Below are 22265 nucleotides of genomic sequence, written 5' to 3' on the forward strand. Positions count from 1 at the left end.
CTGCAGAACAGTCATTACCATCTACCATACACTGTTCCTTAAAAGGGGAAACATATTGCCTAACATTTTTGTTATGGGCTATTTCAGGATATTCTGGCCAAGTCTACACTAGCCCCAAACTTCAAAATGGCCATGTAAATGGCCATTTCGAAGTTTACTAATGAAGCGCTGAAATACATATTCAGCGCTTCATTAGCATGCTGGCGGCCACGGCACTTCGAAATTGACGCGGCTCACTGCCGCACAGCTCATCCCGACGGGGCTCCTTTTCGAAAGGACCCCGCCTACTTCAAAGTCCCCTTATTCCCATCTGCTCATAGGAATAAGGGGACTTCGAAGTAGGCAGGGTCCTTTCGAAAAGGAGCCCCGTCGGGATGAGCCACGCGGCGGCAAGCCGTGTCAATTTCAAAGCACCGCGGCCGCCCGCATGCTAATGAAGCGCTGAATATGAATTTCAGCACTTCATTAGTAAACTTCGAAATGGCCATTTGCATGGCCATTTCGAAGTTTGGGGCTAGTGTAGACGTAGCCTCAGTGTTTCTTTTTATAGTATCTAGGATGAACATGTAGGATAACAAAATAATTTAATAACCTAAGCCTGCATCCCACAAAGACTTATGCGTGCAGGTGACCTTAAAAAAAAAAAAAAGACTAAGGCTACGTCTACACTAGCACACTATGTCGAAGTAGCCTATTTCAAAGTAAGGACATTGAAATAGGCTACTTCGATGTGTGTCATCTACACGTCCTCCAGGGCTGGTGCCATTGACGTTCCATGTCGAAGCAGCGACAGGGAACATCAAAAGGAGCCTCCCCGGAAGGAAATGTGGAGAGTCCACACACACAAGCACTCCCCGCCGAAATAAGGGGCCAGCAAAGCCCCAAGCCACTCTCTTAAAGGGCCCCTGCCAGACACATTTGCCCTGCACAGCACGAGATCCACAGAGCCGACAACCAGTTGCAGACCCTGTGCGTGCAGCATGGACCCCCAGCTGCAGCAGCAGCAGCCAGAAGCCCTGGGCTAAGGGCTGCTGCATGCGGTGACCATAGAGCCCCGCAGGGGCTGGACAGAGCATCTCTCAACCCCTCAGCTGATGGCCGCCATGGAGGACCCCGCTATTTCGAAGTAGCGGGACGCAGATCGTCTACACACGCCCTACTTCAACGTTGAACGTCGAAGTAGGGCGCTATTCCCATCTTCAGATGGGAATAGCGACTTCGATGTCTCACCGCCTAACGTCGATTTCAATGTCGAAATAGCACACAGCACGTGTAGACGCGACGTGTGCTATTTCAACGTTGAGCTGGCTACTTCGAAGTAGCTGGCTAGTGTAGATGCACCCTAAATGTAGGAAATGGGTGGGGGTTGATAGCTACAATGAGTTACGGGTGCAAAAGATACAACAGCAGGAGAATATGCTCAATATCTAGAAGCTTATGTACCAATGCAAGGTATACAGGAAACAAACAGAACTTGATGTTCCCTTCCACATGACAGATTTCATGATTCCATGATAAGCAATGAGGGAAAACAGCAGAATAAGGACAATGGGTTTCTAAAAAGAATCTTCCAGAAAAAGACCTTGAACACTATGACAACAGCCTATTGGACAAAAGTCTAAACGAAAATTGTTCAGGAGATGTGGAAGTTTCTGAGAAAGACAATTAAAGCTATGATAAACTACAGGTTGAACCTCTCTAGTCCAGCACCCTCAAGACCTCACCGATGCTGAACAAGAGAATTTGGCAGATCACGGAGGTCAATATTGTCTAGCAGCATCACCAACACCTCCACTGCCTACTAGGCTCTACGACAACATTCAGTCCTCCAAAAAGTTATAAAAACTAAGGAAATTTTGTCTACATTACAACTACTAGGAGTGTGCATAATTGGTTGAAAGACTGTTCTCAAAAAGTTATGACTGATTCACTATCAAACTGTGGAGGGAGGCAGTGGAAACCCACAGGAGTCTGTCTTGGGTCTGGTAGTATTCAATATTATTATTAATGACTTATATAATGGAGTGGAGAGCATGTGTATATAATTTGCAAGTGTCTCCAAGCTGTGAGGTGTTGCGAGCACTCTGGAGGACAGTATTAGAATTCAAAACGGCCTTAACAAATTGGAGAAAAGTTCCAAAATAAACAAGATAAAAATCACTGAACATACATGCAAAGCATGACACTTCAGAAGGAAAAGAAATCAAATATACAATTACAAAATAGGGAATAACCAGCAAGGTGGTAGTTCTGTTGAAAAGGAGCTGAGGGTTATATTCAATCACAAATAGAAAAATGAATCAACAGTATGATGCAGCTGCAAAAAATATCATTCCAAAATTTATTACAGGAGCAACACCCATAAGTCACAGGAGGTAACTGGTCTCCTCTGTTTGGCACTTGTGAGGCCTCATCTGGAGTATTCTATCCAGTTCTGGGCATCAAATTTAAAAAAAAAGATGTTAACAAATTGAAGACAGCTTGAAGGCTAGCAACACAAAAAATAACGGGTTTAGAAAACCTGACATATGAGCACAGTTTGTACAAACTGGGCACATTTAGAAAAGCTGACAAATGGGACCACATGTCAGTCTTCAACTGTATTAAGGGCTGTTACAAGGACAGTGAAGGGCTGTTATAAAGAGGCCTTCGATCAATAGTTCTCCACGTGCACTAAAGGCAGAAAAAGAGGTAACAGATTTAATCTGCAGACAGAAAGATTGAGGTAAAATATTAGGAATAGCTTTCTAACTATAATGATAGTTGAACACTTGAGTAAACTTCCAAGGGAGGTTAAGGAATCCCTTTCATGGGAGCAAGTATCAGAGAGGTAGCCATGTGAGTCTGTATCGTCAAAAACAACAAGAAGTCCTGTGGCACCTTACAGACTAACAGATATTTTGGAGCATAAGCTTTCATGGGCAAAGACCTGCTTTGTCAGATGCAAGACCTTTCATGGGAGGTTTTTAAGACCAGATACCAGAGATGGTCTAGGTTTACTTGGTCTTTCCTTAGTGCATGGGGCTGGATTAGATTAACCTGTGTGGGGCTTCCAAAACTCTGTTTCTATGGTTTTATGTACTTAAGTTTACTCACTATGGCTGTGTCTACACTAGCAAGTTCTTTTTAAAACAACGGGCCTTTTTTGAAAGAATCCATGGAGCATCTACACACAAAATGCGCTCTTTCAATCTCAAATTGAAAGAATGCAGCACTTTTTCCAGCACCGCTCTTCCTTTCCCAGATGAAGAAGAGCGTCTTTTTCCTAAAGATTCTTTCTGATAAAAAACATGTGTAGATGCCCCAGGGGCCCTTTTTTCCCCAAAGAGCAGTCCTCATGGTGCCAGATATTTTGATTCCCTGGTCCATTCTTTCAAAGAGCGGGGGCTGCATGAATGCTCTCTATTGAAAGAGCAGTTTGATCTTTTGTTCCACTTTTTTGTTTGTGGACCTGATCTTTTGGAAGAAGTTTCTTCAGAAGATCTCTTCAGAAGAACTTCTCTTGAAAGATTGTTCTAATATAGACGCAGCTTATGAACAGCCTCACTGGCTTTAGAGGGACTTTCACATGTGCTTAACTTTATGCAGCATGAGTAGTCTTGGCAAGATCTGGGCTAGAACGTATGTAGGCAAGAAATGGATACTTTAATCATGTTTGGACTAAGTCCTACTGCAAAAATTCACAGCCTAATCATGAATCATAACTAAAATATATATGGGAGAAAATGCCCAGAGTTTCCTAAATTGACCTGGAAATCAGTTGTTGGTTGATGTTTAAAATAGTTATTTGTACAGAGAAATGCAACTGATAAACTTAATTTCTGAAACTAAATGACTGTATCTGAAAGTATTTTAGTCTCAGACAGGTACTGTGGATAATCTAATTTAAAAGTTCTTTGTCACAGGATTCTAACCAAGTTGTTTCTTTAGCTCAGCTGGAGTGCATTTTACCTGACTAAGCAAGAAACCCTGTTTCATTCCCACTTCTAGCTTCCTCCTGTAGATGAATTTCAATGCCATGCGTGCCCACTTATTTAGTGAAGTACATGGTGGCAGCAGCCTCTGCTGGTGAATATGTGCACAAAAAATGTCACATCTGGGTAACAAGAAAAAAGTAACCTGCTTTATTTTCATCATTTATAATCCACTTCATAGAGTAAATTCAAGAAATGACTTTGTGCTATATAGGCAGGGCATCTTTATGTTCATGAAGAAAGAACTGAAAGAAATAACCAGTCTGCTATGAAGTTTTGCCAATTTTATGTTTACATTAGTCAGGAATAACAAGAGTTTGCATAAAAGTGCTACAATTCTTCCAACCTCCAAAGGAAGCAGCCTGTGAGAAGACTGGGGTGACAAACTTGGATCACTAAAAGCAAAGTCCACTAGGCTTTCAGCTCTTTCCAAACTAATTGGTAAAAATGCACTTTGTGTACAGGTGTGGCAGGGATCAAGACTACATTTAAGAGATGCCAGGAAACAGAAACGAAGCAAGGACACACACATACAATCTTGGAAGCCTAAGCAACAAACATTGATTTTGTTACTAGATTTGGCATTCAGTATCAGATTACAAGAACACACATATTTATTTTATTTTAGATAGAACATGGATGGGGAAGCAAGTTACTAACTCAAGCAAACTGATATTAAATGTAAGGCAGACAACAAAGGCTCATTAAAGCTACTGATTACACATTCCAATACCAATGTGTTCATTGTTGCTTTAATTTGATAGGCAGCGAATTGCTGAATGAAGATAATTTTTCCAGTTCATGTGATTTGTATAAATAATTTTAACCTTCATTACCCGCTGAAGTTTGGTTTTCACTATGAATATTTTTTCATGGCTTTGGAAATGCAGAAATTAAAAATATTGTAGGCTATGGCCACACAGCAAAGTTATTTTGAGAAAACAGTCATTATTTTAAAATAAGTTTGCAAACATCTATGCTACACACATGCTATTTTGAAATAAAGTTGAAATAGTGGGTGCATTATTTCCAATGCTGTAAGCCTCATTTCAGGAGGAATAATGCCTGTTTCAAAATAGGCACCATTAAGATGCAGAATAGTCCTATTTTGAAATAAGTCATAATGGTGTCCAATGGTGCTGTTTCAAAATAGGCACTATGTGTCCAGACATTATATTTCAAAATACATTCTTGTGTGTAGCTACATTATTTTGAAATAAGCTATTTAGGAACAACTATTCTGGAATGGATTATTTCAAAATAAAGCTACTGTGCAGACACAGCCGTAGTGATCAGGGTCAGCACAACCATAGAAATAGCAGCAAATTGATTTACTACCAAATCAATTGTAAATTGTAAATCAATTTACAACTCAATTTTTTTATTCATCTAGCACAAGAAAGTTATTTAATCCAAGATATCTACTACAAAAAAAAACAGATAAAAACATTTAAAATATTTATTTCATAATGACGTACTTTTATAGTACTTGATATTAAATCTTGTTTACTCTTTACAGTGAAGAAATTGGTTGTTTTTTGACAACATTGTAGAGATTCACTTTAACCAACACGACACTTGGCTTAGAAGTGAAAGACTGAGATTGTTTCAGTGCCTTCTGCCCACTGTGGAGGAAGTTCCATTGCAAGGGATATTAACCTGGATGGGTGAACTTGATCTTAACAAGTCAGGAAGAGCTGAATGTGTTGATCCTGAAATCTCCTGCCCTCCCTCATTCCTAACACTTCACATTACTTTTGTCAGTGGTCTCCTGGAGGGCAGAGAAGAAGGTGGCTAATGAAACAACTTCACCCTTCCATTATCTTCTTGGGGCACAAACTACCTCCCTCTTTTGGATGGGGCCCACCAAGAAGGGAAAGCCTACTTCCCACCTTTAATCCAGAAACAAGTTCCTGAGAAGCAGACGTCTGCACACATACTCGTTCCCATCCCCCATACAGCCCTCCATTTCTGAGAAACTTACAAGAACTTGCCCTTTCACTATTCTGGCTTTTTCTGCACGCTAGGACAGAAATGTTTCATTGCACACTCCTCTTAGAAGACGCACTAACTCTGGGAAGTTTCTGGAACTCACCCTTTTTTCAGTGCTCCAGAAAGGTCTTGTCCTTAGGGAGCTGGAGAAAGAGTGGTTTCCAGCTTTTATTCTTATTGTGAGGATATCTGTTTTGACTGACGAGACATTAGACCTTCCTGGTAATCAGGGGTTAAGAAAGAAAGTAGTAACAGAGATGTAGTGTCTTGGCAATCAAGCAGTTCAGAAAACAAAAGAATGAGAGAGGTAACCTCAAGCCCCCTTAGAGGGATGCTTTATGAGGAGGAGGGTCTTAACTGGGGTCTTTTCTTCCTTTCCCACAGGAAACTGGGGATACATATACACTTCTCTAGCTTTCACTCTACTTAAGTCATGAGTAGAACATGTGTTGAGAACAAGAACTGCAACCTTCTTTGGCTCCAGCAGCCCATAACTGTGTTTTGCCAGCTGTAAACAGAATACAGATTCAATTTGCATTCCTAATTTTGACCTCTCCAGGTTTGAGTGAGCTCAGAGCTGGGCAAAACTAGCTTGCCATTTTTCAGTTTCCAGTCAGCTAACAGTGCTTTGTTCTGCTAAATGCAATATTGATGGAACTTGGAGCCCTGTGATTGTTTTTGAAACATATTGCTTTTAGCGCACATTGCAAAAAAGATGGCATGAACACCACAATGAAAATATGCCTGTTTCTTTGGTGTATACAAGCATATGGCAAACTTGCAGATATACTTTTTCCATCTATACGGATTTTACAAAAGCTCTTTAAAGCATATTTAAAATGTATATTTTCAAGCTGACCCAGTTTCTGCTGAACAGAAGGACACAAAAATTAACCATCCAGGATATTCATCTTCAGGTTAACAATTTTGGATGGGATGCCACAGTGTTGCATAAAATGTCTCTATCAACATTGTCGAAGGCTTTTTCAAAGTCTGTGAAGGAGGGAGTTCCACTCAAGTGTATGTTCTGTGATCACTCTGAGAGCTGCTATTTGGTCAGTACAAGATCTCTCACTTCAGAGGCCGTCCTGTTCTTCCCTGAGCTGCATATCAATTTCTGTCTTTATTCGCTCCAAGAAAATCCTATTGAGCACTTTTCCTGGAATAGACAATAACATGATGCCCTCCAGCTCTTGCATTCCTTCAGGTTGCCCTTCTTGGGAAGCTTGATAAGGTAGCCATGTTTCCAGTCTTGTGGGATCTCCTCAATATCCCACACAGCTTATGCATCATGTTGACTGATGTCTCACTACCTGCCTTGATTGCTTCTGCAGGGATATTGTCTGGACCAGGTGTTTTTCTGCTCTTGAGATGGGCAATGGTTTTTCTGATTTCTTCTTTTGTAGATCTGTTGCTGGTAATTTGCAGAGGTATATTTGCAGGTGGTAAATCCAGAAGTTCCATATGGGTCGGGTAGTTCAGTAGCTCTTCAAAGTCTTCCTTCCATCCACTAAGCTGCTCGCCTGGGTTTATTAGTACATGCCCCTCCTTATCCTGTACTGGCTGATCCACTGTACACTGTGACTCAGCTAGCTTGTGTGTGATACCATAGGGCTCTTTCAAGTTTCTCCATCCTGCAGCTTGTTCTGCTTGCTGACAATGTCATCCTCCTTTCACACCAGCATGAATGAATGGAAGAAAAGGTCGTGACACTAGACAGAACTGCCACAGTGACTGGAATGAGCATTAACAAGGGAAAGACCAAGATAATGAGGATCAACCAGTCCAACAACACCACCATCACACTGGGAGGGGATGACCTGGAAGTTGTGGAGCAGCTCACCTACTTGAGGAATATTTGAGGCAGAGATGGAGGAACAGACAAGGATATCAATGCCAGGACAGGGAAAGCAACAGCGACATCCAAGATTTTTTCATCCCATGTGGAGCTCACAAATAATATCTGCAAAGACAAAACTGTGGACCTTCAACACAAGTGTGGAGAGTGTGCTCTTGTATGGATGCAAGACCTGGGGTAGTAAAAAGTCTTCAGATCACAACATACGTAAACTGATGCCTGTGGTACATCCTTCATATCAAATGGCAAGACTTGGTCACAAATGAAGAGCTTTGGAACAGAGCAGGACAAGAACAACTTGACATTCAAATCAAGAGAAGAAAGTGGGGATGGTTAGGGCACACTCTCAGAAAACCATCATCCAGCATAGTCTGTCAAGCTCTCAAACAGAACCTGTAAGAAAAACACAAAAGAGGAAGACCTTGGACAACGTGGAAAAGATCTACTAAGACTGAAGGTCAACAACTGGGGTATTCCTGGAGTCAGCTAGAGGTTTTGTCCTCAGACAGAGTGAACTGGAAGAGACCTGTGGATGACCTATGCTCCACTTGGATTACATGGGTTTAAGAAGAAGAATGTTCATCTTCTCCCAACCACACTCCCAGATGTCTTTCCCTGTGCTGTTACAGAAAACACTCCTAAAATGTTCTGGCCTTTCAACCACTTTCTCGGCATTTATAGCTTCATAATCTTCCCATGTTAATAAAAGGTTTACTTGTTCACAGGAGATTCTTTTCAGACTATATAGAGTGGGTTTGATGCAAGGCTGTGTGCCACCTAGAATTTGGCTGAGAAAAGTAATATATGTAGGTGTTTGCTTTTAAATCATAGTTTGCTCACAGTGCCAGAGTGTCTGTCTAGTCTGCTACAGATGACGAAATTGATGCAAACTCTCTTCATCATGTGAATACAGTTAGCCCCTCCAACAACAAACATTAAAGATTGGCAATGCTTATATATGATCATCTAAAACAACAGCCAGTGAGAAAGCACAAGTGTGAGAGAGTGATTTTTCCTAGGTACAGGTCATTCTTGAATTATTGGCTTTAGGAACTTTCCTATAATTGTTCACAACATGGAATTTCCCTGGACATAAACGGAACAGCACCAGAAGGAGCTGGTTATTTGGCTTGGAAAAAAAATTCCTAAACTCTTTTTTTGAAATGCTGTAAATCAGGTATTCTCCACTATCTCTCTATTAACACAAGTTACATGTATTTGCTGTAGCAGGATGCTAAGGGGGTTGGCATGGGGGAATAAAACCTCTGCATATTTTGGTAGCACCCTATTGAATATCAGAGTTTTACAGCTTAGCATGTATAAATCCTACTATGGAGTCCATTATACCAATTTAGGGTTCTCTAAGGCCACTGCTTTTGTAGGAGTAGATTATGTTTAAACAGGGTTTGTTTGGGTCCAACATAAGTGCATTGTTCCCCACCACTCCCTACAAAGGTCTTTTGACTTCTGGGCAAATTCTTCCACTTAATCTATCCTATGGTGACCAGATATCCTGATTTTATTTACTTGGAAGGTTGCTGACAGGAAGCAGAAACACAGTATAAAGAAGCTTTATGGCATAGTAAGGAAGTTGCGGTTCCATCTTTATATATTTTGCACTGGTTACAATAAATATTTTTATTTCTGTGTTAACGTTTTATATAAGTATAGTTGTTCTTATTTATTCATTCAGTTCTTGATTTTCACAGATTCAGAGATCCAAGACGAGAAGGGACCACGTGATCATCTAGTCTGATTTCCCATAAAACACAGGCCAGAGAAGTCCGCCAAAATAATTTTGGGGCATCTCTCTTAGAAAACATCAAATCTTGATTTTAAAATGGTCTGTCATGGAGAATCCACCACAGTCATCGGTAAACTGTTCCAATGGCTAATAACACAAACTTTTAAAAATATCTGCCTTATTTCCTGTCTGAATTTGTTTAGCTTTGGCTTCCAGTTATTTGATACACATCTCAGGGCTGGAAGGAACCTTGGGAGGTCATTGAGTCCAGTCCCCTGCCCTCTTGGCAGGACCAAGCACCATCTTTTTTTTTTTATTAAATCTATTTGTCCCAGATCCCTAAATGCCCCCCTCAAGGGCTGAACTCACAACCCTTGGCTTAGCAGCCCAAGTCTCTACTAGACTGAAGAACCCCTTATTAAATATTTGTTCTTCATATACTTATTGACTAATGAAGTCACTGTTTTAGACTCTCTTAAACTAATCAGATTAAGCTCTTTGAGTCTATCAGGCATATTTTCTAAATCTTTAATCATTCTTATAGCTCTTCTCTCAACCCTCTCCAATTTATAAACAACCTTCTTGAATTGTGGGCGTCAGAACTGAACACAATTTTTCGGCAATGGTTGTACCAATGCTGTCGATAGTGGTAAAATAACCTCTCTACTCCTACTTGAGATTTCTCTGTGTATACATTTCAAGTTCACAGTATTTCATTCACCCACATCCTCACACTAGGGCTGTTCTACACATGCCAGTTTCAGAGAAAGTGGCATGCTAATAAACAGCCCAAAAATGCAATGAGGTACTGGTGTAAATTCCTGGCGCCTCATTAACATACAGTCACATGATTTGGAATCCAGAAGAAGCTCTTCCGGACTCCAAAACAGAGTGTAGAGGTGTTGCCCCTGGGGGATCTCCCAGAAGGAAATCCTCCTTGAGGAAGCCCCCTCTTCCTGAAAATGTGACCTATGTTAATGAGGCACTGGGAAATTTACACCAGCACCATATTAGCATTTGGGACCGTTTATTAGCTTTCCACTTTCAGAGAAAGTGGCATGTGTAGAAATGGCCTAGGAGTTTCCATCCAGCTGGTTATCCACCAGAACTTCTAAATCTTTTTCAGTCACTACTTCACACAGGAGAGTCTCCAGTTCTGTAAATGTGGCCTACATCCTTTGTTCCCAAATGTATACATCTACTTCTAGCCATGTGGCAAGGAGTACTGTTTGCTTGTACCTCATCTTCCAAGAAATCCAGACGGTTCCCTCTCTGTGACATTTCTTCATAGTTATTTACAACCACCCTTTGATTTTATTCCAAACAAGAACTTTCTTGACAGTACACAACCTTCTCCTTCACATGAAGATAGTGCTGAATGCTACAAAAATGATTTAAACTAATTTCATGCACTAGTTTGTATGGTATTGATGCAGCTTTCAAGTGTGTCAGGAAAAACTGATTTAAGCTTCTTTTAAGAAAAGAGTGTGATAGCCATTGGCCACATCTACCCTCACCCCCACCACCTACCTTCTGGAAGGGGCATGGTAATGAGCCATGTGGAAGATGCCAATGAGGCCTGGATTAAAATATCTCAAATCTCATTAGCATATCCCCACTAGATCTCACTTATGGAAGATCCCCTTCCGGAAGCAAAGATGCTGTGTGGACAGGGGTCCTTCCAAAGGAAATTCCCCCCTCTGGAAGACCTTCTTCCACAAACATTTGCAGATGAAGGGTCTTCCAGAAAGGGGATTTCCTTCTAAAGGACCCCCGTGTGCTTCCAAAGAGCCCCATCTATACTGCAGCTTTGCTTCTGGAAGGGGATCTTCTAGAAGCAAGATGTCATGGGGATATGCTCATGAAGTGGGCGATATTTTAATCCGTGCCTCATTAGCATCTTCCATTCCGCTCATTACTATGCTCTGTTCAGAAGCGGTATGTCTACATCACAGACAGTTTGTCTACACTTGCCCCCAACTTTGAAGGGGGCATGTTAATCAGGGTGATGGCAGTGAGTATGCAGCACTTCATTAGGCTAATTCTCCCCCGCGGCAACTTCGAAGCATCAAACTTTGATGTGCCGGCATGTGTGTAAAGCCGCGGCCACTTCGAAGTGCCCACATTACTTCGAAGCGTCTTTACCCCCCAAAATTTTGAGGAGTAAAGGCACTTTGAAGTAGTGTGGGCATTCTGAAGTGCCCACAGCTACACGCATGCCGACACTTCGAAGTTTGACACTTCAAAGATGCCGCAGGAGAGAATTAGCCCAATGAAGTGCTGCATATTCACTGCAGCGCTTCATTAGCAATCTCTCATCACCCTGATTAACATGCCCCCTTCGAAGCTGGGGGCAAGTGTAGACAAACCCAGAGTTACTCCAGAACAGTTTATTTTGGAGTTATTATTCCAAAATAAGCCATTCCAGAAAAACCCATCTACACTGAAGGGAAGTCCCAAAATAGGAGAATTTATTCTGAAAGAGTGTGTCCACACACAGTACAGCCTATTTCTGAGTAGAGACCCTGGAAGCAGTGCTTGCAGGGTCTCTAATCTGAAACACTATGTCTACACAGCAGCTTTATTTCTAAATAAACTTTTCTGGAATAGCTTAATTTCAAAATAGCCCTTATTCCCTGTCTATACAGCCCCTATTTTGCCATACACATTTTGAAACAGGTGTTATTCCTCAAGGAATGGGGTTTACAAATTTCAAAATAATCCAACCGCTATTGCAAAATTATTTTGAAATAGCAGTTACATTGTGTAGATGCTCACAAAGTTATTTTGAAATAGCAGCTGTTATTCTGAAATAACCTTGCTGTGTAGACATACCCTGGCCGCCTGAGATGAATCATAGGTTGAAACACAATCAAGAAATGGAAGTTGTTTCAAATCTTCAACCAAACTTTGTTTTCTAAAGATAAGAGGGACTATTTTGTCAACTTGAAATTAAGCTTCAGTCAGCTGTTTTGTACCTCTGTTGTTAGGTTGTTGACTTTTTTCTTTTATGCAAATATTTGAAAGGTGCACCACCATTTTACATACATTCTAAATCTACAAACATAAAAGAAAGAGTCAGGTACAAGATACAGTAAATAATTGATAATCGCACACAAATCAGCACTCTCCACTGATAAAACCCAGGGTTAACATTTTTTCAAAGCACTCTAAAGGGTGTTTCATTAATTTTTAATGGAAGGTATGTTGCTAAATCCCCTAGGCACTTTTAAAAATATCAAGTTGGAAATCTCTGTGCATTCCACTAAGCCTCCTGGATGGTGCCTTAACCTTTATTAAATATTTTGGTTTTGGGAAAAAGCATATACCCTCCTCTCTTTTAAATTTCAAACAATATCCATGCCAATAAGGTCAAATACTTTCCATGTACTGGCAGAGGATTTTTTAAATGGTGTGTGACTTTGCAATCTTGGTACTTTAAAGATCATAGACCAAAAGAAACTCCACATCATTAATCAAACGAAAAATGTTACATGAATGTTTCCAGTCCATTTATGTTCTTAATTTTTGAAACAATGTCTAGAAGAATTCAGCATATTCTGAATAGTAAAAAAAATGGACGTATATCTGAGGTAAGGAAGCTACAGCACCAAAAGTAAACATTGGTTATGAAGTACATATTGTATGATCCATTTAACTGTAACTTAATTAAAAGGTAATAAGTGTAATACTGGTCCCATTGAAGTCAATGACACAAGTCTCACAGGCTATGTCTACAGGACAGCTTTAACTCGAAATAAGATATGCAATTTGTGTAGTACAAACTGCATAGCTTATTTTGAGTCAATTTGAAATTGACTAAAAATAAGCTATTTCATCATGTGATGCTGTTTAGACAGCACCACATATCAAAATAAAGTTCTGTTTCAAGGAATCCCTTATTTCTCCTGCAATGAGGTGTACAGGGATGTCGAAATAGCATGCCCGTCATTTCAAAAAATATTTCAGAAGGATTGGCACATTGCATAGACGCAGGGCAGCTATTTTGGGATACAACATATATACAGATTCTCCCAAGCCCATTAGGCTAAACAACGGAAGGTAGTTCCCTCCTGCCCCAACCATAGGGGCAAATAAAAAAACCTCTGCGGGGTGCAGGGGGGAATCTGTTGGAAACAGAGTCTCTATTGCATCTGAGGGTGCACCCCCACTCTAGTCACCTCACACTCAATATGATTTCACAGATGCTTTCACCAGACTTAGGCTATATCTACACTAAACATAGCGTGAATTTAGCTACATGAGTTGACCTGTACAGAAGAAGGTCAATGGAACATTTCTCCCATCAACCTTCCTTAATCTGTGCCTTTCGTGAAGAGTTCTGGGGTTGACCTCAACCCCAGAAAGCACCATTTTGCACAAGCACAAAACAAAACCATGGGTCAATCCTCCACAATAGTGTGGAAATGAGCTTAAATTGCCCACCATCAAACACATTCAGTCCAATGGGATTATTCAGTGAAGAAGGGGTAAGAAAAAGTTAATGAAGCCTGATTTCCTTAGTAGATTATTTGTGCAGTTTAGGGAGGCCTGCCACTGGTCTTCCCCCTCAAGTCCACAGCTCTAGCTAAGTCTCCAGTCACAGATCATTAATCCTGTGCAGTCCTATCTGTTGAGACTGGGCTTAGGTAAAGAGGAAGTCAGCTTCCCTTCCTGCGTTAGAGGTAGAAGATCCTATTTGTGATAGTAATGTGGATGGGCAATAGAAGAGAAGCTGTAAAATTCTTTACATTTAGAGGCCCGATCACACTGTTCTCACTTACGCATATTCATGGTGGAACCATGATTTGGCTCTAGAACTGCCCATCAGAAAACACAATAAATATCTTTGTGGGAGGGTACTGGCTACAAATAAGAATGTAATTTGAAGACCTGTAGTGCAGAGGGAAGAGAATACACCAGCATCATGTAACGGGTACTCCTTTTAACAGAGAGCAAACTAGCAGCTACCATCTCCTCTGTAGCACACTGGTCCTAAATTTTCCTGTAAGCTATCCTAGCTTCTGTGGAATATTGGTAATGTACTCTGCAGCACATAGAAAATACCCAACACTATTAAAACAAAGAATTCAACAAACAAGCTTGTATCTATATTCATTCTGTATTTAAATAATAAAGTCACTGTAATATCCCTTGTGCTAGGTATTTCGAATTTAATATTAAGCTTACATTTTGGAATGTTTTTCTAGTGTGCTACCCCTAATTCTTCAATGTACTGCAAGATTTTGTATTGACAACGCATAATAGAAGTTGTGAGATTCAAACGGAAAAGCTTGATATCCAAGCAAAGGGCAGCAGCTAGTTTTAGCATCCACAACAGATGCATTTGGGATTTTGGCACAGATGTTCAGTTTCAGTTTGTGGCATAAGGGAGATGTATCTTCTCTCCAAGTTTGTCCTCAGAAAGAAGGAAGTGACTTGACATTTATAAATGAAGTGTCTTGATATCCATGTATCTCATCCCACTAACTTCCACTATAATTATCCACCCAATAATGCCCATATATCTAACCCACCACAATGAATAAGAACATGGGTAAATATTTTATCAGAAAATACCGAGGGAAACATTTAATGACAAAATCAAGTTTCAAAGCTATCACACACTTCTGTGAGTAGTCTAGCAGATATTTTGGAGCATAAGCTTTCGTGGGCAAAGACCTGCTTCATCAGATGCATGGGGACGGGGGAGGTTTCAGAGGACTATTTCAGAGAAAGAGTGAAATCCCTCCCCCGCACTCATGTATCTGACAGAGCAGGTCTTTGCCCACAAAAGCTTATGCTCCAAAATATGTTAGTCTATACAGTGCCACAAGACCTCTTGGTGTTCTTGAAGATACAGATTAACATGGCTACCTCTCTGATTCATATGAGTAGTGCAATTCCTCTGTCTCAAATCAACACTTTATTTTGAGTTACTACCTTTAAAAGTGAATGGGGAAGAAGCTATGTTCTTGGTTTCATTGGTGTAAAATAGAACAGTCAGAAGAACTGGTCCTGATTTACAACTACATTAATGGAAGCAGAATTCTGTTTTTATTTTTCAGATAAAAGCATGGGGTCAAGTTCTGTTCTCAGCTAATTAGTATAAATCTGAACAAACTTCTCCAAGTGGAGTCATTTTAGATTTACATTAGCATAGCAGAGAACAGAATATGTATTTGTTATGAGTCAGCCAATCTGTTTTCTTCTTTTGCTTAGATTGGAGCTGAAATTAACATGGATGTTCTGGAGTACACAACATCCCTGTTAAATTATATAGTGGTTTCTCTTGCTAAAACTTGTTTGTTTTCACAGTATCATCACTGATGACCTCAGCACAGCATTGCTCTGAGAATAATGGTTTAGTCAAATACAGAGACAGCAGAGGGAACACAAAACAATGTGCACTTAAATAGTGCTTTTAAAAACATTTTGGCACGGAATAATAGAGTTTATTATTATCGCATCTAGACTGATGGGAGAAAGTCCTCCAGATTTAAAGATTTTCATTTCTGATGCCTAAAACTGTTCATAGGATCCTCTTACAACAGAGAATGCGCAAAAGTTATCTAGCAATTGTATGCAATTTGGCAAACACTAGACGCCAAATCCTCAGCTGGTGTTGTTTCATTTAAGCCAACAGAGCTACAGAGATACCACTTATGTTAAAATTTCTCATCTTGACTCTGTATATCAGAGCATCAGGTCCATTGCTTCAGCACACACCGAAGTCTGCTGTGTAAATATATCTGGATTGCAATTTGAGCTTGTAGAGAATGTCATATTTGTAAATGTCTTGGGTCGTAACTGCATAGACCAGGGTCAGCAATCTTTCTGAGATTTGACCTTTGGACTTCTACGTAGGGTCCAAGCACCAGTAATACTTTTTAAGGTCACTAATAGTTTTAATTACAACAGCTTCAGGAATAAATAAATGAAGATGCAAGGCTTTACTCTTTAGGTGGTGGTTGGTAGCATTAGCTGGTCTTTTGTTAATCCACAGGCATCATGGCTTTAAGCAAGCTCCCGGCTGCATTGGAGGCAAGGAGCAGGGCTGAGCTCCCACCTCACATGCCAATTAACATGAGCTCACATGCCACTCTTGACACTCATACCAGGGGTGGCTGACCCCTGGTGTAGAAATACAATAGAGCAAAAGCATTCCTTCCAAAGAGTGAAAAACTTTTGCCACTAATCAAAATATTATAATTTACCAAATCTCTGGGGCTACAGGACAGTGAACCAGCTTTCCAAACAAGATCACATTAGGCGCAATCTCTGTCTTACTTAACCGGCTTCCACATACAAATATGATTGTACTGAAGTCAGTAGAGCTGCCCCCCAATTTAGCAGGGTGTAATTAAGAGCAAAATTTGCACCTGTGGTGAGAGTCAAATTCACCTCCTATCGTTTAACAGAAAAACTTTGTGGGATTTTGGTGTATGATATACAAGCATGAGGCCAGAGTGGTGACTATCAGAGAGAGCCAGTATAAGTAAATGGAGCACCTGCACATAAAGCCTGTGAGAGGAATAGGGAGAGTGCAAGGAATCTGAATTGAGCACCAAATATGTATTCTCAATGTTTCTCTCTTCCCAAACATAGTAGCTAGGTCTACACATGCTTCCAGTAATGGTAATGAGCCATCTGGAAGATGCTAGTGAGGTGCAGATGTAAATTTCCCATACCTCATTAGCATATGGGCACGTGATTTGGAGTCCGGAATTCCGGACTCCAAAATACACATGTAACATGCAACCCACAGGGATCTTCCAGAAGGAAACCCTCCTTCCGGAAGCCCCTTCTTCCTCAAAATTTTGAGGAAAGAAGGGGCTTCCAGAAGGAGGGTTTCTTTCTGGAAGATCCCCATGGGTTGCGCGTCTACACATGTATTTTGGAGCCCAGAAGAGTTTCTTCTGGACTCTGAATCATGTGCCCATATGCTAATGAAGTGTGGGAAATTTACATCCGTGCCTCATTAACATCTCCCAGACAGCTCATTACCACGCTGCTTCCAGAAGACCTAGCTAGTAAGACTAGTCACAACAGAAGCAGAGCTACATAAACATGTTCAACTAGAAAACACATAGATCCTCAATTTGATGAGTCAGGCTTTTGCTTTAATAGCATTTGCACAAACAAACATACAACTGACAAAGTATGCCACAATGAGAAGATAGAGCCTAGAAGTGTTCACACACAGATACAAATCAGGAGCAACTCTTCTGAAAGGAAGAGAATCGGAGTCATGTGCTATTATCATAAATATTTTGGGTTTCTACCACAAGACTAGTATCTGTACATTTCTATAGGTCTACCTTTGATTCTTCCTGGATTCATATGTCACTAACAAAACACTTCCATCATTTAAAGGTCCCTGTCAAGGAAGTTTCCAAAATATTAAAAACATTCTTTTCCGTTACTTTCTGTAATTACACTTTGGACCAGTGGTAGGCAACCTGAAGCCCATCAGGTTTTTACGTGTGTGGCCCATGAGATATTTTGTTTACTGTTGCCTACATGCAGGGTTGCCATATTCTGCTGGTTTCCGTCCACATGGTGCTTCTTCTACTGGTATTATGAAAGACGCATGCAGGTAAAGCAAGGGCACATGAGGCGATGTGCATGCTGATTGCACATAACACTGTCCCACTGGCACATTCCAGACATTCTAGATATGCAAGTGCAATTAGCATAACTACCCTATCCTAGGAGGCCATCTTGGTTACAACAATCTTGCAGCCCACTGAGATGAAGGAGGGCCACTCGGGCAGCCTACTAGCTCGGCTAGATTGACCATCCCTGATTTGGACACCTGAAATTAAAATCTGCTTCCTTGTTAAGTCTTTTTTCTCTCCATCTCATGTGTACACACTCAGGCCATTTCTACACAGGCCACTTCCTTTGGAAGTGGCATGCTAACCCACAGAGCAAACGGTGCTAATGAGGAGCAGATGCAAATTCCCCGCACCTCATTAGCATAATGTCATGTGATTTGGAGTCCGGAAGACTGTTCTTCTGGACTCCAAAATGCCATGTAAAAGTGCACCCCGGGGGGCTTCCGGAAGGACGTGCTTCTTCTGTAGGCCCCTTCTTCCCAAAAATTTTTGGGAAGAAGGGGCCTCCGGAAAAAGGACTTCCTTCCGTAAGCCCACCCCCGGGGACCACACTTCTACACAGCATTTTGGAGTCCAGAAGAACGGTCTTCTGGACTCCAAATCACATGATGTTATGCTAATAAGGTGCAGGGAATTTGTATCTGCGCCTCATTAGCATCTTTTGCTCCGTGTATTAGCATGCCATTCTGAAGGAAGTGGCCTGTGTAGAAACAGCCTAATTTATTAAGAAAAGGTAATGAGAGACATGTCAGCATTTTGAGCTTCCTAAACTTTTAATCTGTTCTTTAAACCCTTTTCTATTTTGTTTATCTGTTTAAAATGATATAGACACAAGATATGCGTGCATGTGTGTGCATGCACATGTTTGTGCCTTTGGGGAGAAGCAAATGGGGGCAAGACTGTAAGAATTCCCCAGCTTGCGGGGAGGGAGGGGGGAGGGTTCAGCATAAAGTTCTAAAATTTAGTCCTTTGTAGCCTTGCTAGGTTACCTGGGCAAGGGAAGTCTCTAGACTTGAGGGAGTTTTCTGAATTTGTGAGTATGTTGAATTTTTAAACAAAGATGAATTTTCCCTAAAAAAATTCATTAAACATTGAAGCTGAATGGTCAGAGGTTAACAGCAACAAAAAAGAGTTTTAAACAATCAGACTAAAACTCCCTTCCTCTCTCAACTGCTCATTTTTCACTTTCTTTATGTATTTTTCTTCTGCTGTTTCTCCAGTGACCACAGTTTGTTCCACAGTAGATAAGATTTTAATTTCTCATATACAAAAACCCTCCTAAACTCTTTAATATCTAAGCATAGAGATTTACTTCATATATATACGCACATGCATATATCCATATGGCCTTATACAGGTCAACCTTAATAGCCTGCACCTCCTGCCATTTGAGTTTAGTGACTATTACGCCCATTGACTTCATTGGGAGTGATATGATTGACTAAAAATAATTCTGAGTGGTGACTATAAATATACCAGGATTTTATATGGAGATATGCCTATCTCATAGAGCTGGAAGAGACCTTCAGAGGTCATCAAATCCAGTTTATTGCCCTTACAACAGACCCTATCAACCTCCCTAACAGTTTTTTTTAAACCTATTTGATCCAGGCCCCTAAATAGCCCCCTCAAGGACCAAACTCAGAATCCTGGGCTTAGCAAGCCAATGCTCAGACCACTGAGCTATTTACTACTTGCAATTTATGAATTTCATCAAGCAAATATAAATGCTATTTAAAAATCTAATTATCTAGTTGCTGTAAACACTTAATTGTGAATAATGGTGAACCAATTCACACCTCGTTGCACTAAAAGCAATTAGTTTGTAACCTCAAAGCTCAACATACACAGTCCAAATTAATAAAATACCCAGCAGTCGCCCCCACCCCACCTCTCATTACTCAGGTATCTGTCTGGGAGCACACAGAGTACAAATTACTGAAATTTATACAATGCATTGGCCTTGTAAACCCAGGGTTGTGAGCTCAATCCTTAAGGAAGCCATATGGGGCCTGAGGCAAATAGATATAATTTAAAAAAAATTAGATTAAAAAAAAAATCTGTCAGGGATGGTGCTTGGTCCTGCCAAGAGGGCAGGGAACTAAACTTGATGACATCTCAAAGTCCCTTCTAGCTCTATGATATGTGTATAAACGTATGTATAATAATAACTGCTGCTTCATGAGGTAACTCTGTTGTTGATAGTAATTTTCCAAACACAACACATCCATATTCTAAAGTTGAAAAGTGACCTAATATGGTCACTTAATAAGCAGCAAGTACAATATGAACAAACCACAGTTTACTTGATTGCACAAGGTAATGCTGCAGTTTAGCTCATCTTGTTACAGCCACTTCATGTAACATATCCTCACAGCCTAATCTTAAGTTCAATTTATTGCACTACCATGCCCCCTTTGTTGAATGTTTTATTTCAGCTACCATTACTCTAGTCTTGCCACTCAGGTACTGAAGAACAAAAATCTGGGAACTGCTGGCCCCTGTATATTTCCCACAGTAGTCAAATAAATTTCCAAGTACTTGCAACGAGTTACAAAGAAGCAGGTTATAAGTGATGCCATATCACACACAACGTACAGCAGTGGTGTCCTGATGTCCAACAGGTAAAAAGGCTGCAACTGTTCTGCTGTAAGAAAAAGATTTTTTCAGCTTAATTAAACAATTTCTCTGAAGCCGTCTGTTTCCTACCCAATGAAACACACACGCTTAAAAAAAAACACGTCACTGAGCCAAAGGGTAGGTCTACACAGTGAAGTTATTTTGAAACAACAACCATTATTTCAAAATTAGTATCCTAGCATCTACACAACACAACCACTATTTTGAAATAGCAGTTGGCTTGTTCCAAATAGGTAAACCTCATTCCACAATGAATAGCATCTATTTCAAAATAGCTATTTCAAAAGAGGTGCTGTTAAAACAGGGAATGGAACCTATTTTAAAATAAGCCATAGTGGCTTTGTCTACACTAGCATTCCTCTTTCGAAAGAGACATGCAAATAAGGGAAATTGAAAATGCAATTGAGGTGCAGCTATACATATCTGGCACCTCATTTGCATATTATTCTTTTGAAAGATCTTTCAAAAGAAGAAAAGCTGCGTAGACATGGCTCTTTCAAAAGTCAACCTCATCTTTGAAAGAACCATTCTTCCTAAAAAAAATAGGAACAAGGATTCTTTCGAAGATGGGGATTACTTTCAAAAGAGCTGCATCTACAATGCTCTTCTTTCAAAAGAAGAACATGCAAATGACGTGCCCAATATGTAAATCTGAGCCTCATTTGCATGTCTCTTTCGAAAGAGGAATGCTAGTATAGACGTAGCCAGCATGTCCAATGGCTCCATTTCGAAATAGGCTCTATGTGCATAGACGCTGTATTTCAAAATAGCCAAGTGCCATTTCAAAATGCATTTTAGCTATGTCTACACTACAGTGATCTGTCAACAGAAGTTACTATTGGAAGATATCTTCCAGCAACACTTCTGTCAACAGATCACGTCCATGCACAAAAGCAAATCAAAAGAGCAATCTGCTCTGTTGACGGAGAGTGTCCTGACTGCTCGACCGCTCTCTTGATTGAACACTCAACCAGAAGATTAGCAAATGGGGCTGCCCAGTAAACTGGAGGCCCTGTCTGTCGACAGAGGGGCCCCCCAGAGGAGCTACAAGGCTTTTTGGTCGACAGAAGCTGTCGACAAAGGTGTCATTCCTCATCACGGAGAGGCAGAATGCTGCGGGTGGAAGTGCCAAGTTTTGTTGACAGACATTTTTTGACAAAACTCTCTAGTGCAGACATAGCCTTTGTGTGTAGCCTTCCAAAATAGCTTATTTTGAAATAAGGCTGTTGTGTAGACATGCCCAAAGAGAGTAACCCGAGTACCAGGGATTACTAGTTGGGAAACTTCAAGAATCAGTAATTGGGGGTCAAGTAGATTACTCCACTGAAATGGAGTGCAGGGCATCGAAATCCTTGGGAAGGAAAGGAATTGAAATGGAGGGCAAATGAGAGTGGCAGTATTAGCAACCATCACTTGTAGAAGACAGAAAAGAAGTG

General features: G+C 40.6%; 1 protein-coding gene across 5 annotated transcripts in view; it reads right to left on the bottom strand.

The window, feature by feature from the left end:
• CREB5 (cAMP responsive element binding protein 5) overlaps window positions 1-22265 on the bottom strand; it is a 373995-nt gene that overhangs the window by 345409 nt on the left and 6321 nt on the right. For 2 of the 5 annotated variants that reach the window (XM_074984564.1, XM_074984565.1), the window contains exon 2: window positions 20788-20836. The exons of the other annotated variants lie outside the window; for them this stretch is intronic. The gene's annotated coding sequence lies outside the window, so the exon portion shown is untranslated. The remainder of the gene's footprint in view (window positions 1-20787; window positions 20837-22265) is intronic. 5 annotated transcript variants of the gene reach the window in all.

The sequence above is a fragment of the Carettochelys insculpta genome, chromosome 2, assembly GCF_033958435.1.
Source record: "Carettochelys insculpta isolate YL-2023 chromosome 2, ASM3395843v1, whole genome shotgun sequence".
NCBI lineage: Eukaryota > Metazoa > Chordata > Testudines > Carettochelyidae > Carettochelys > Carettochelys insculpta.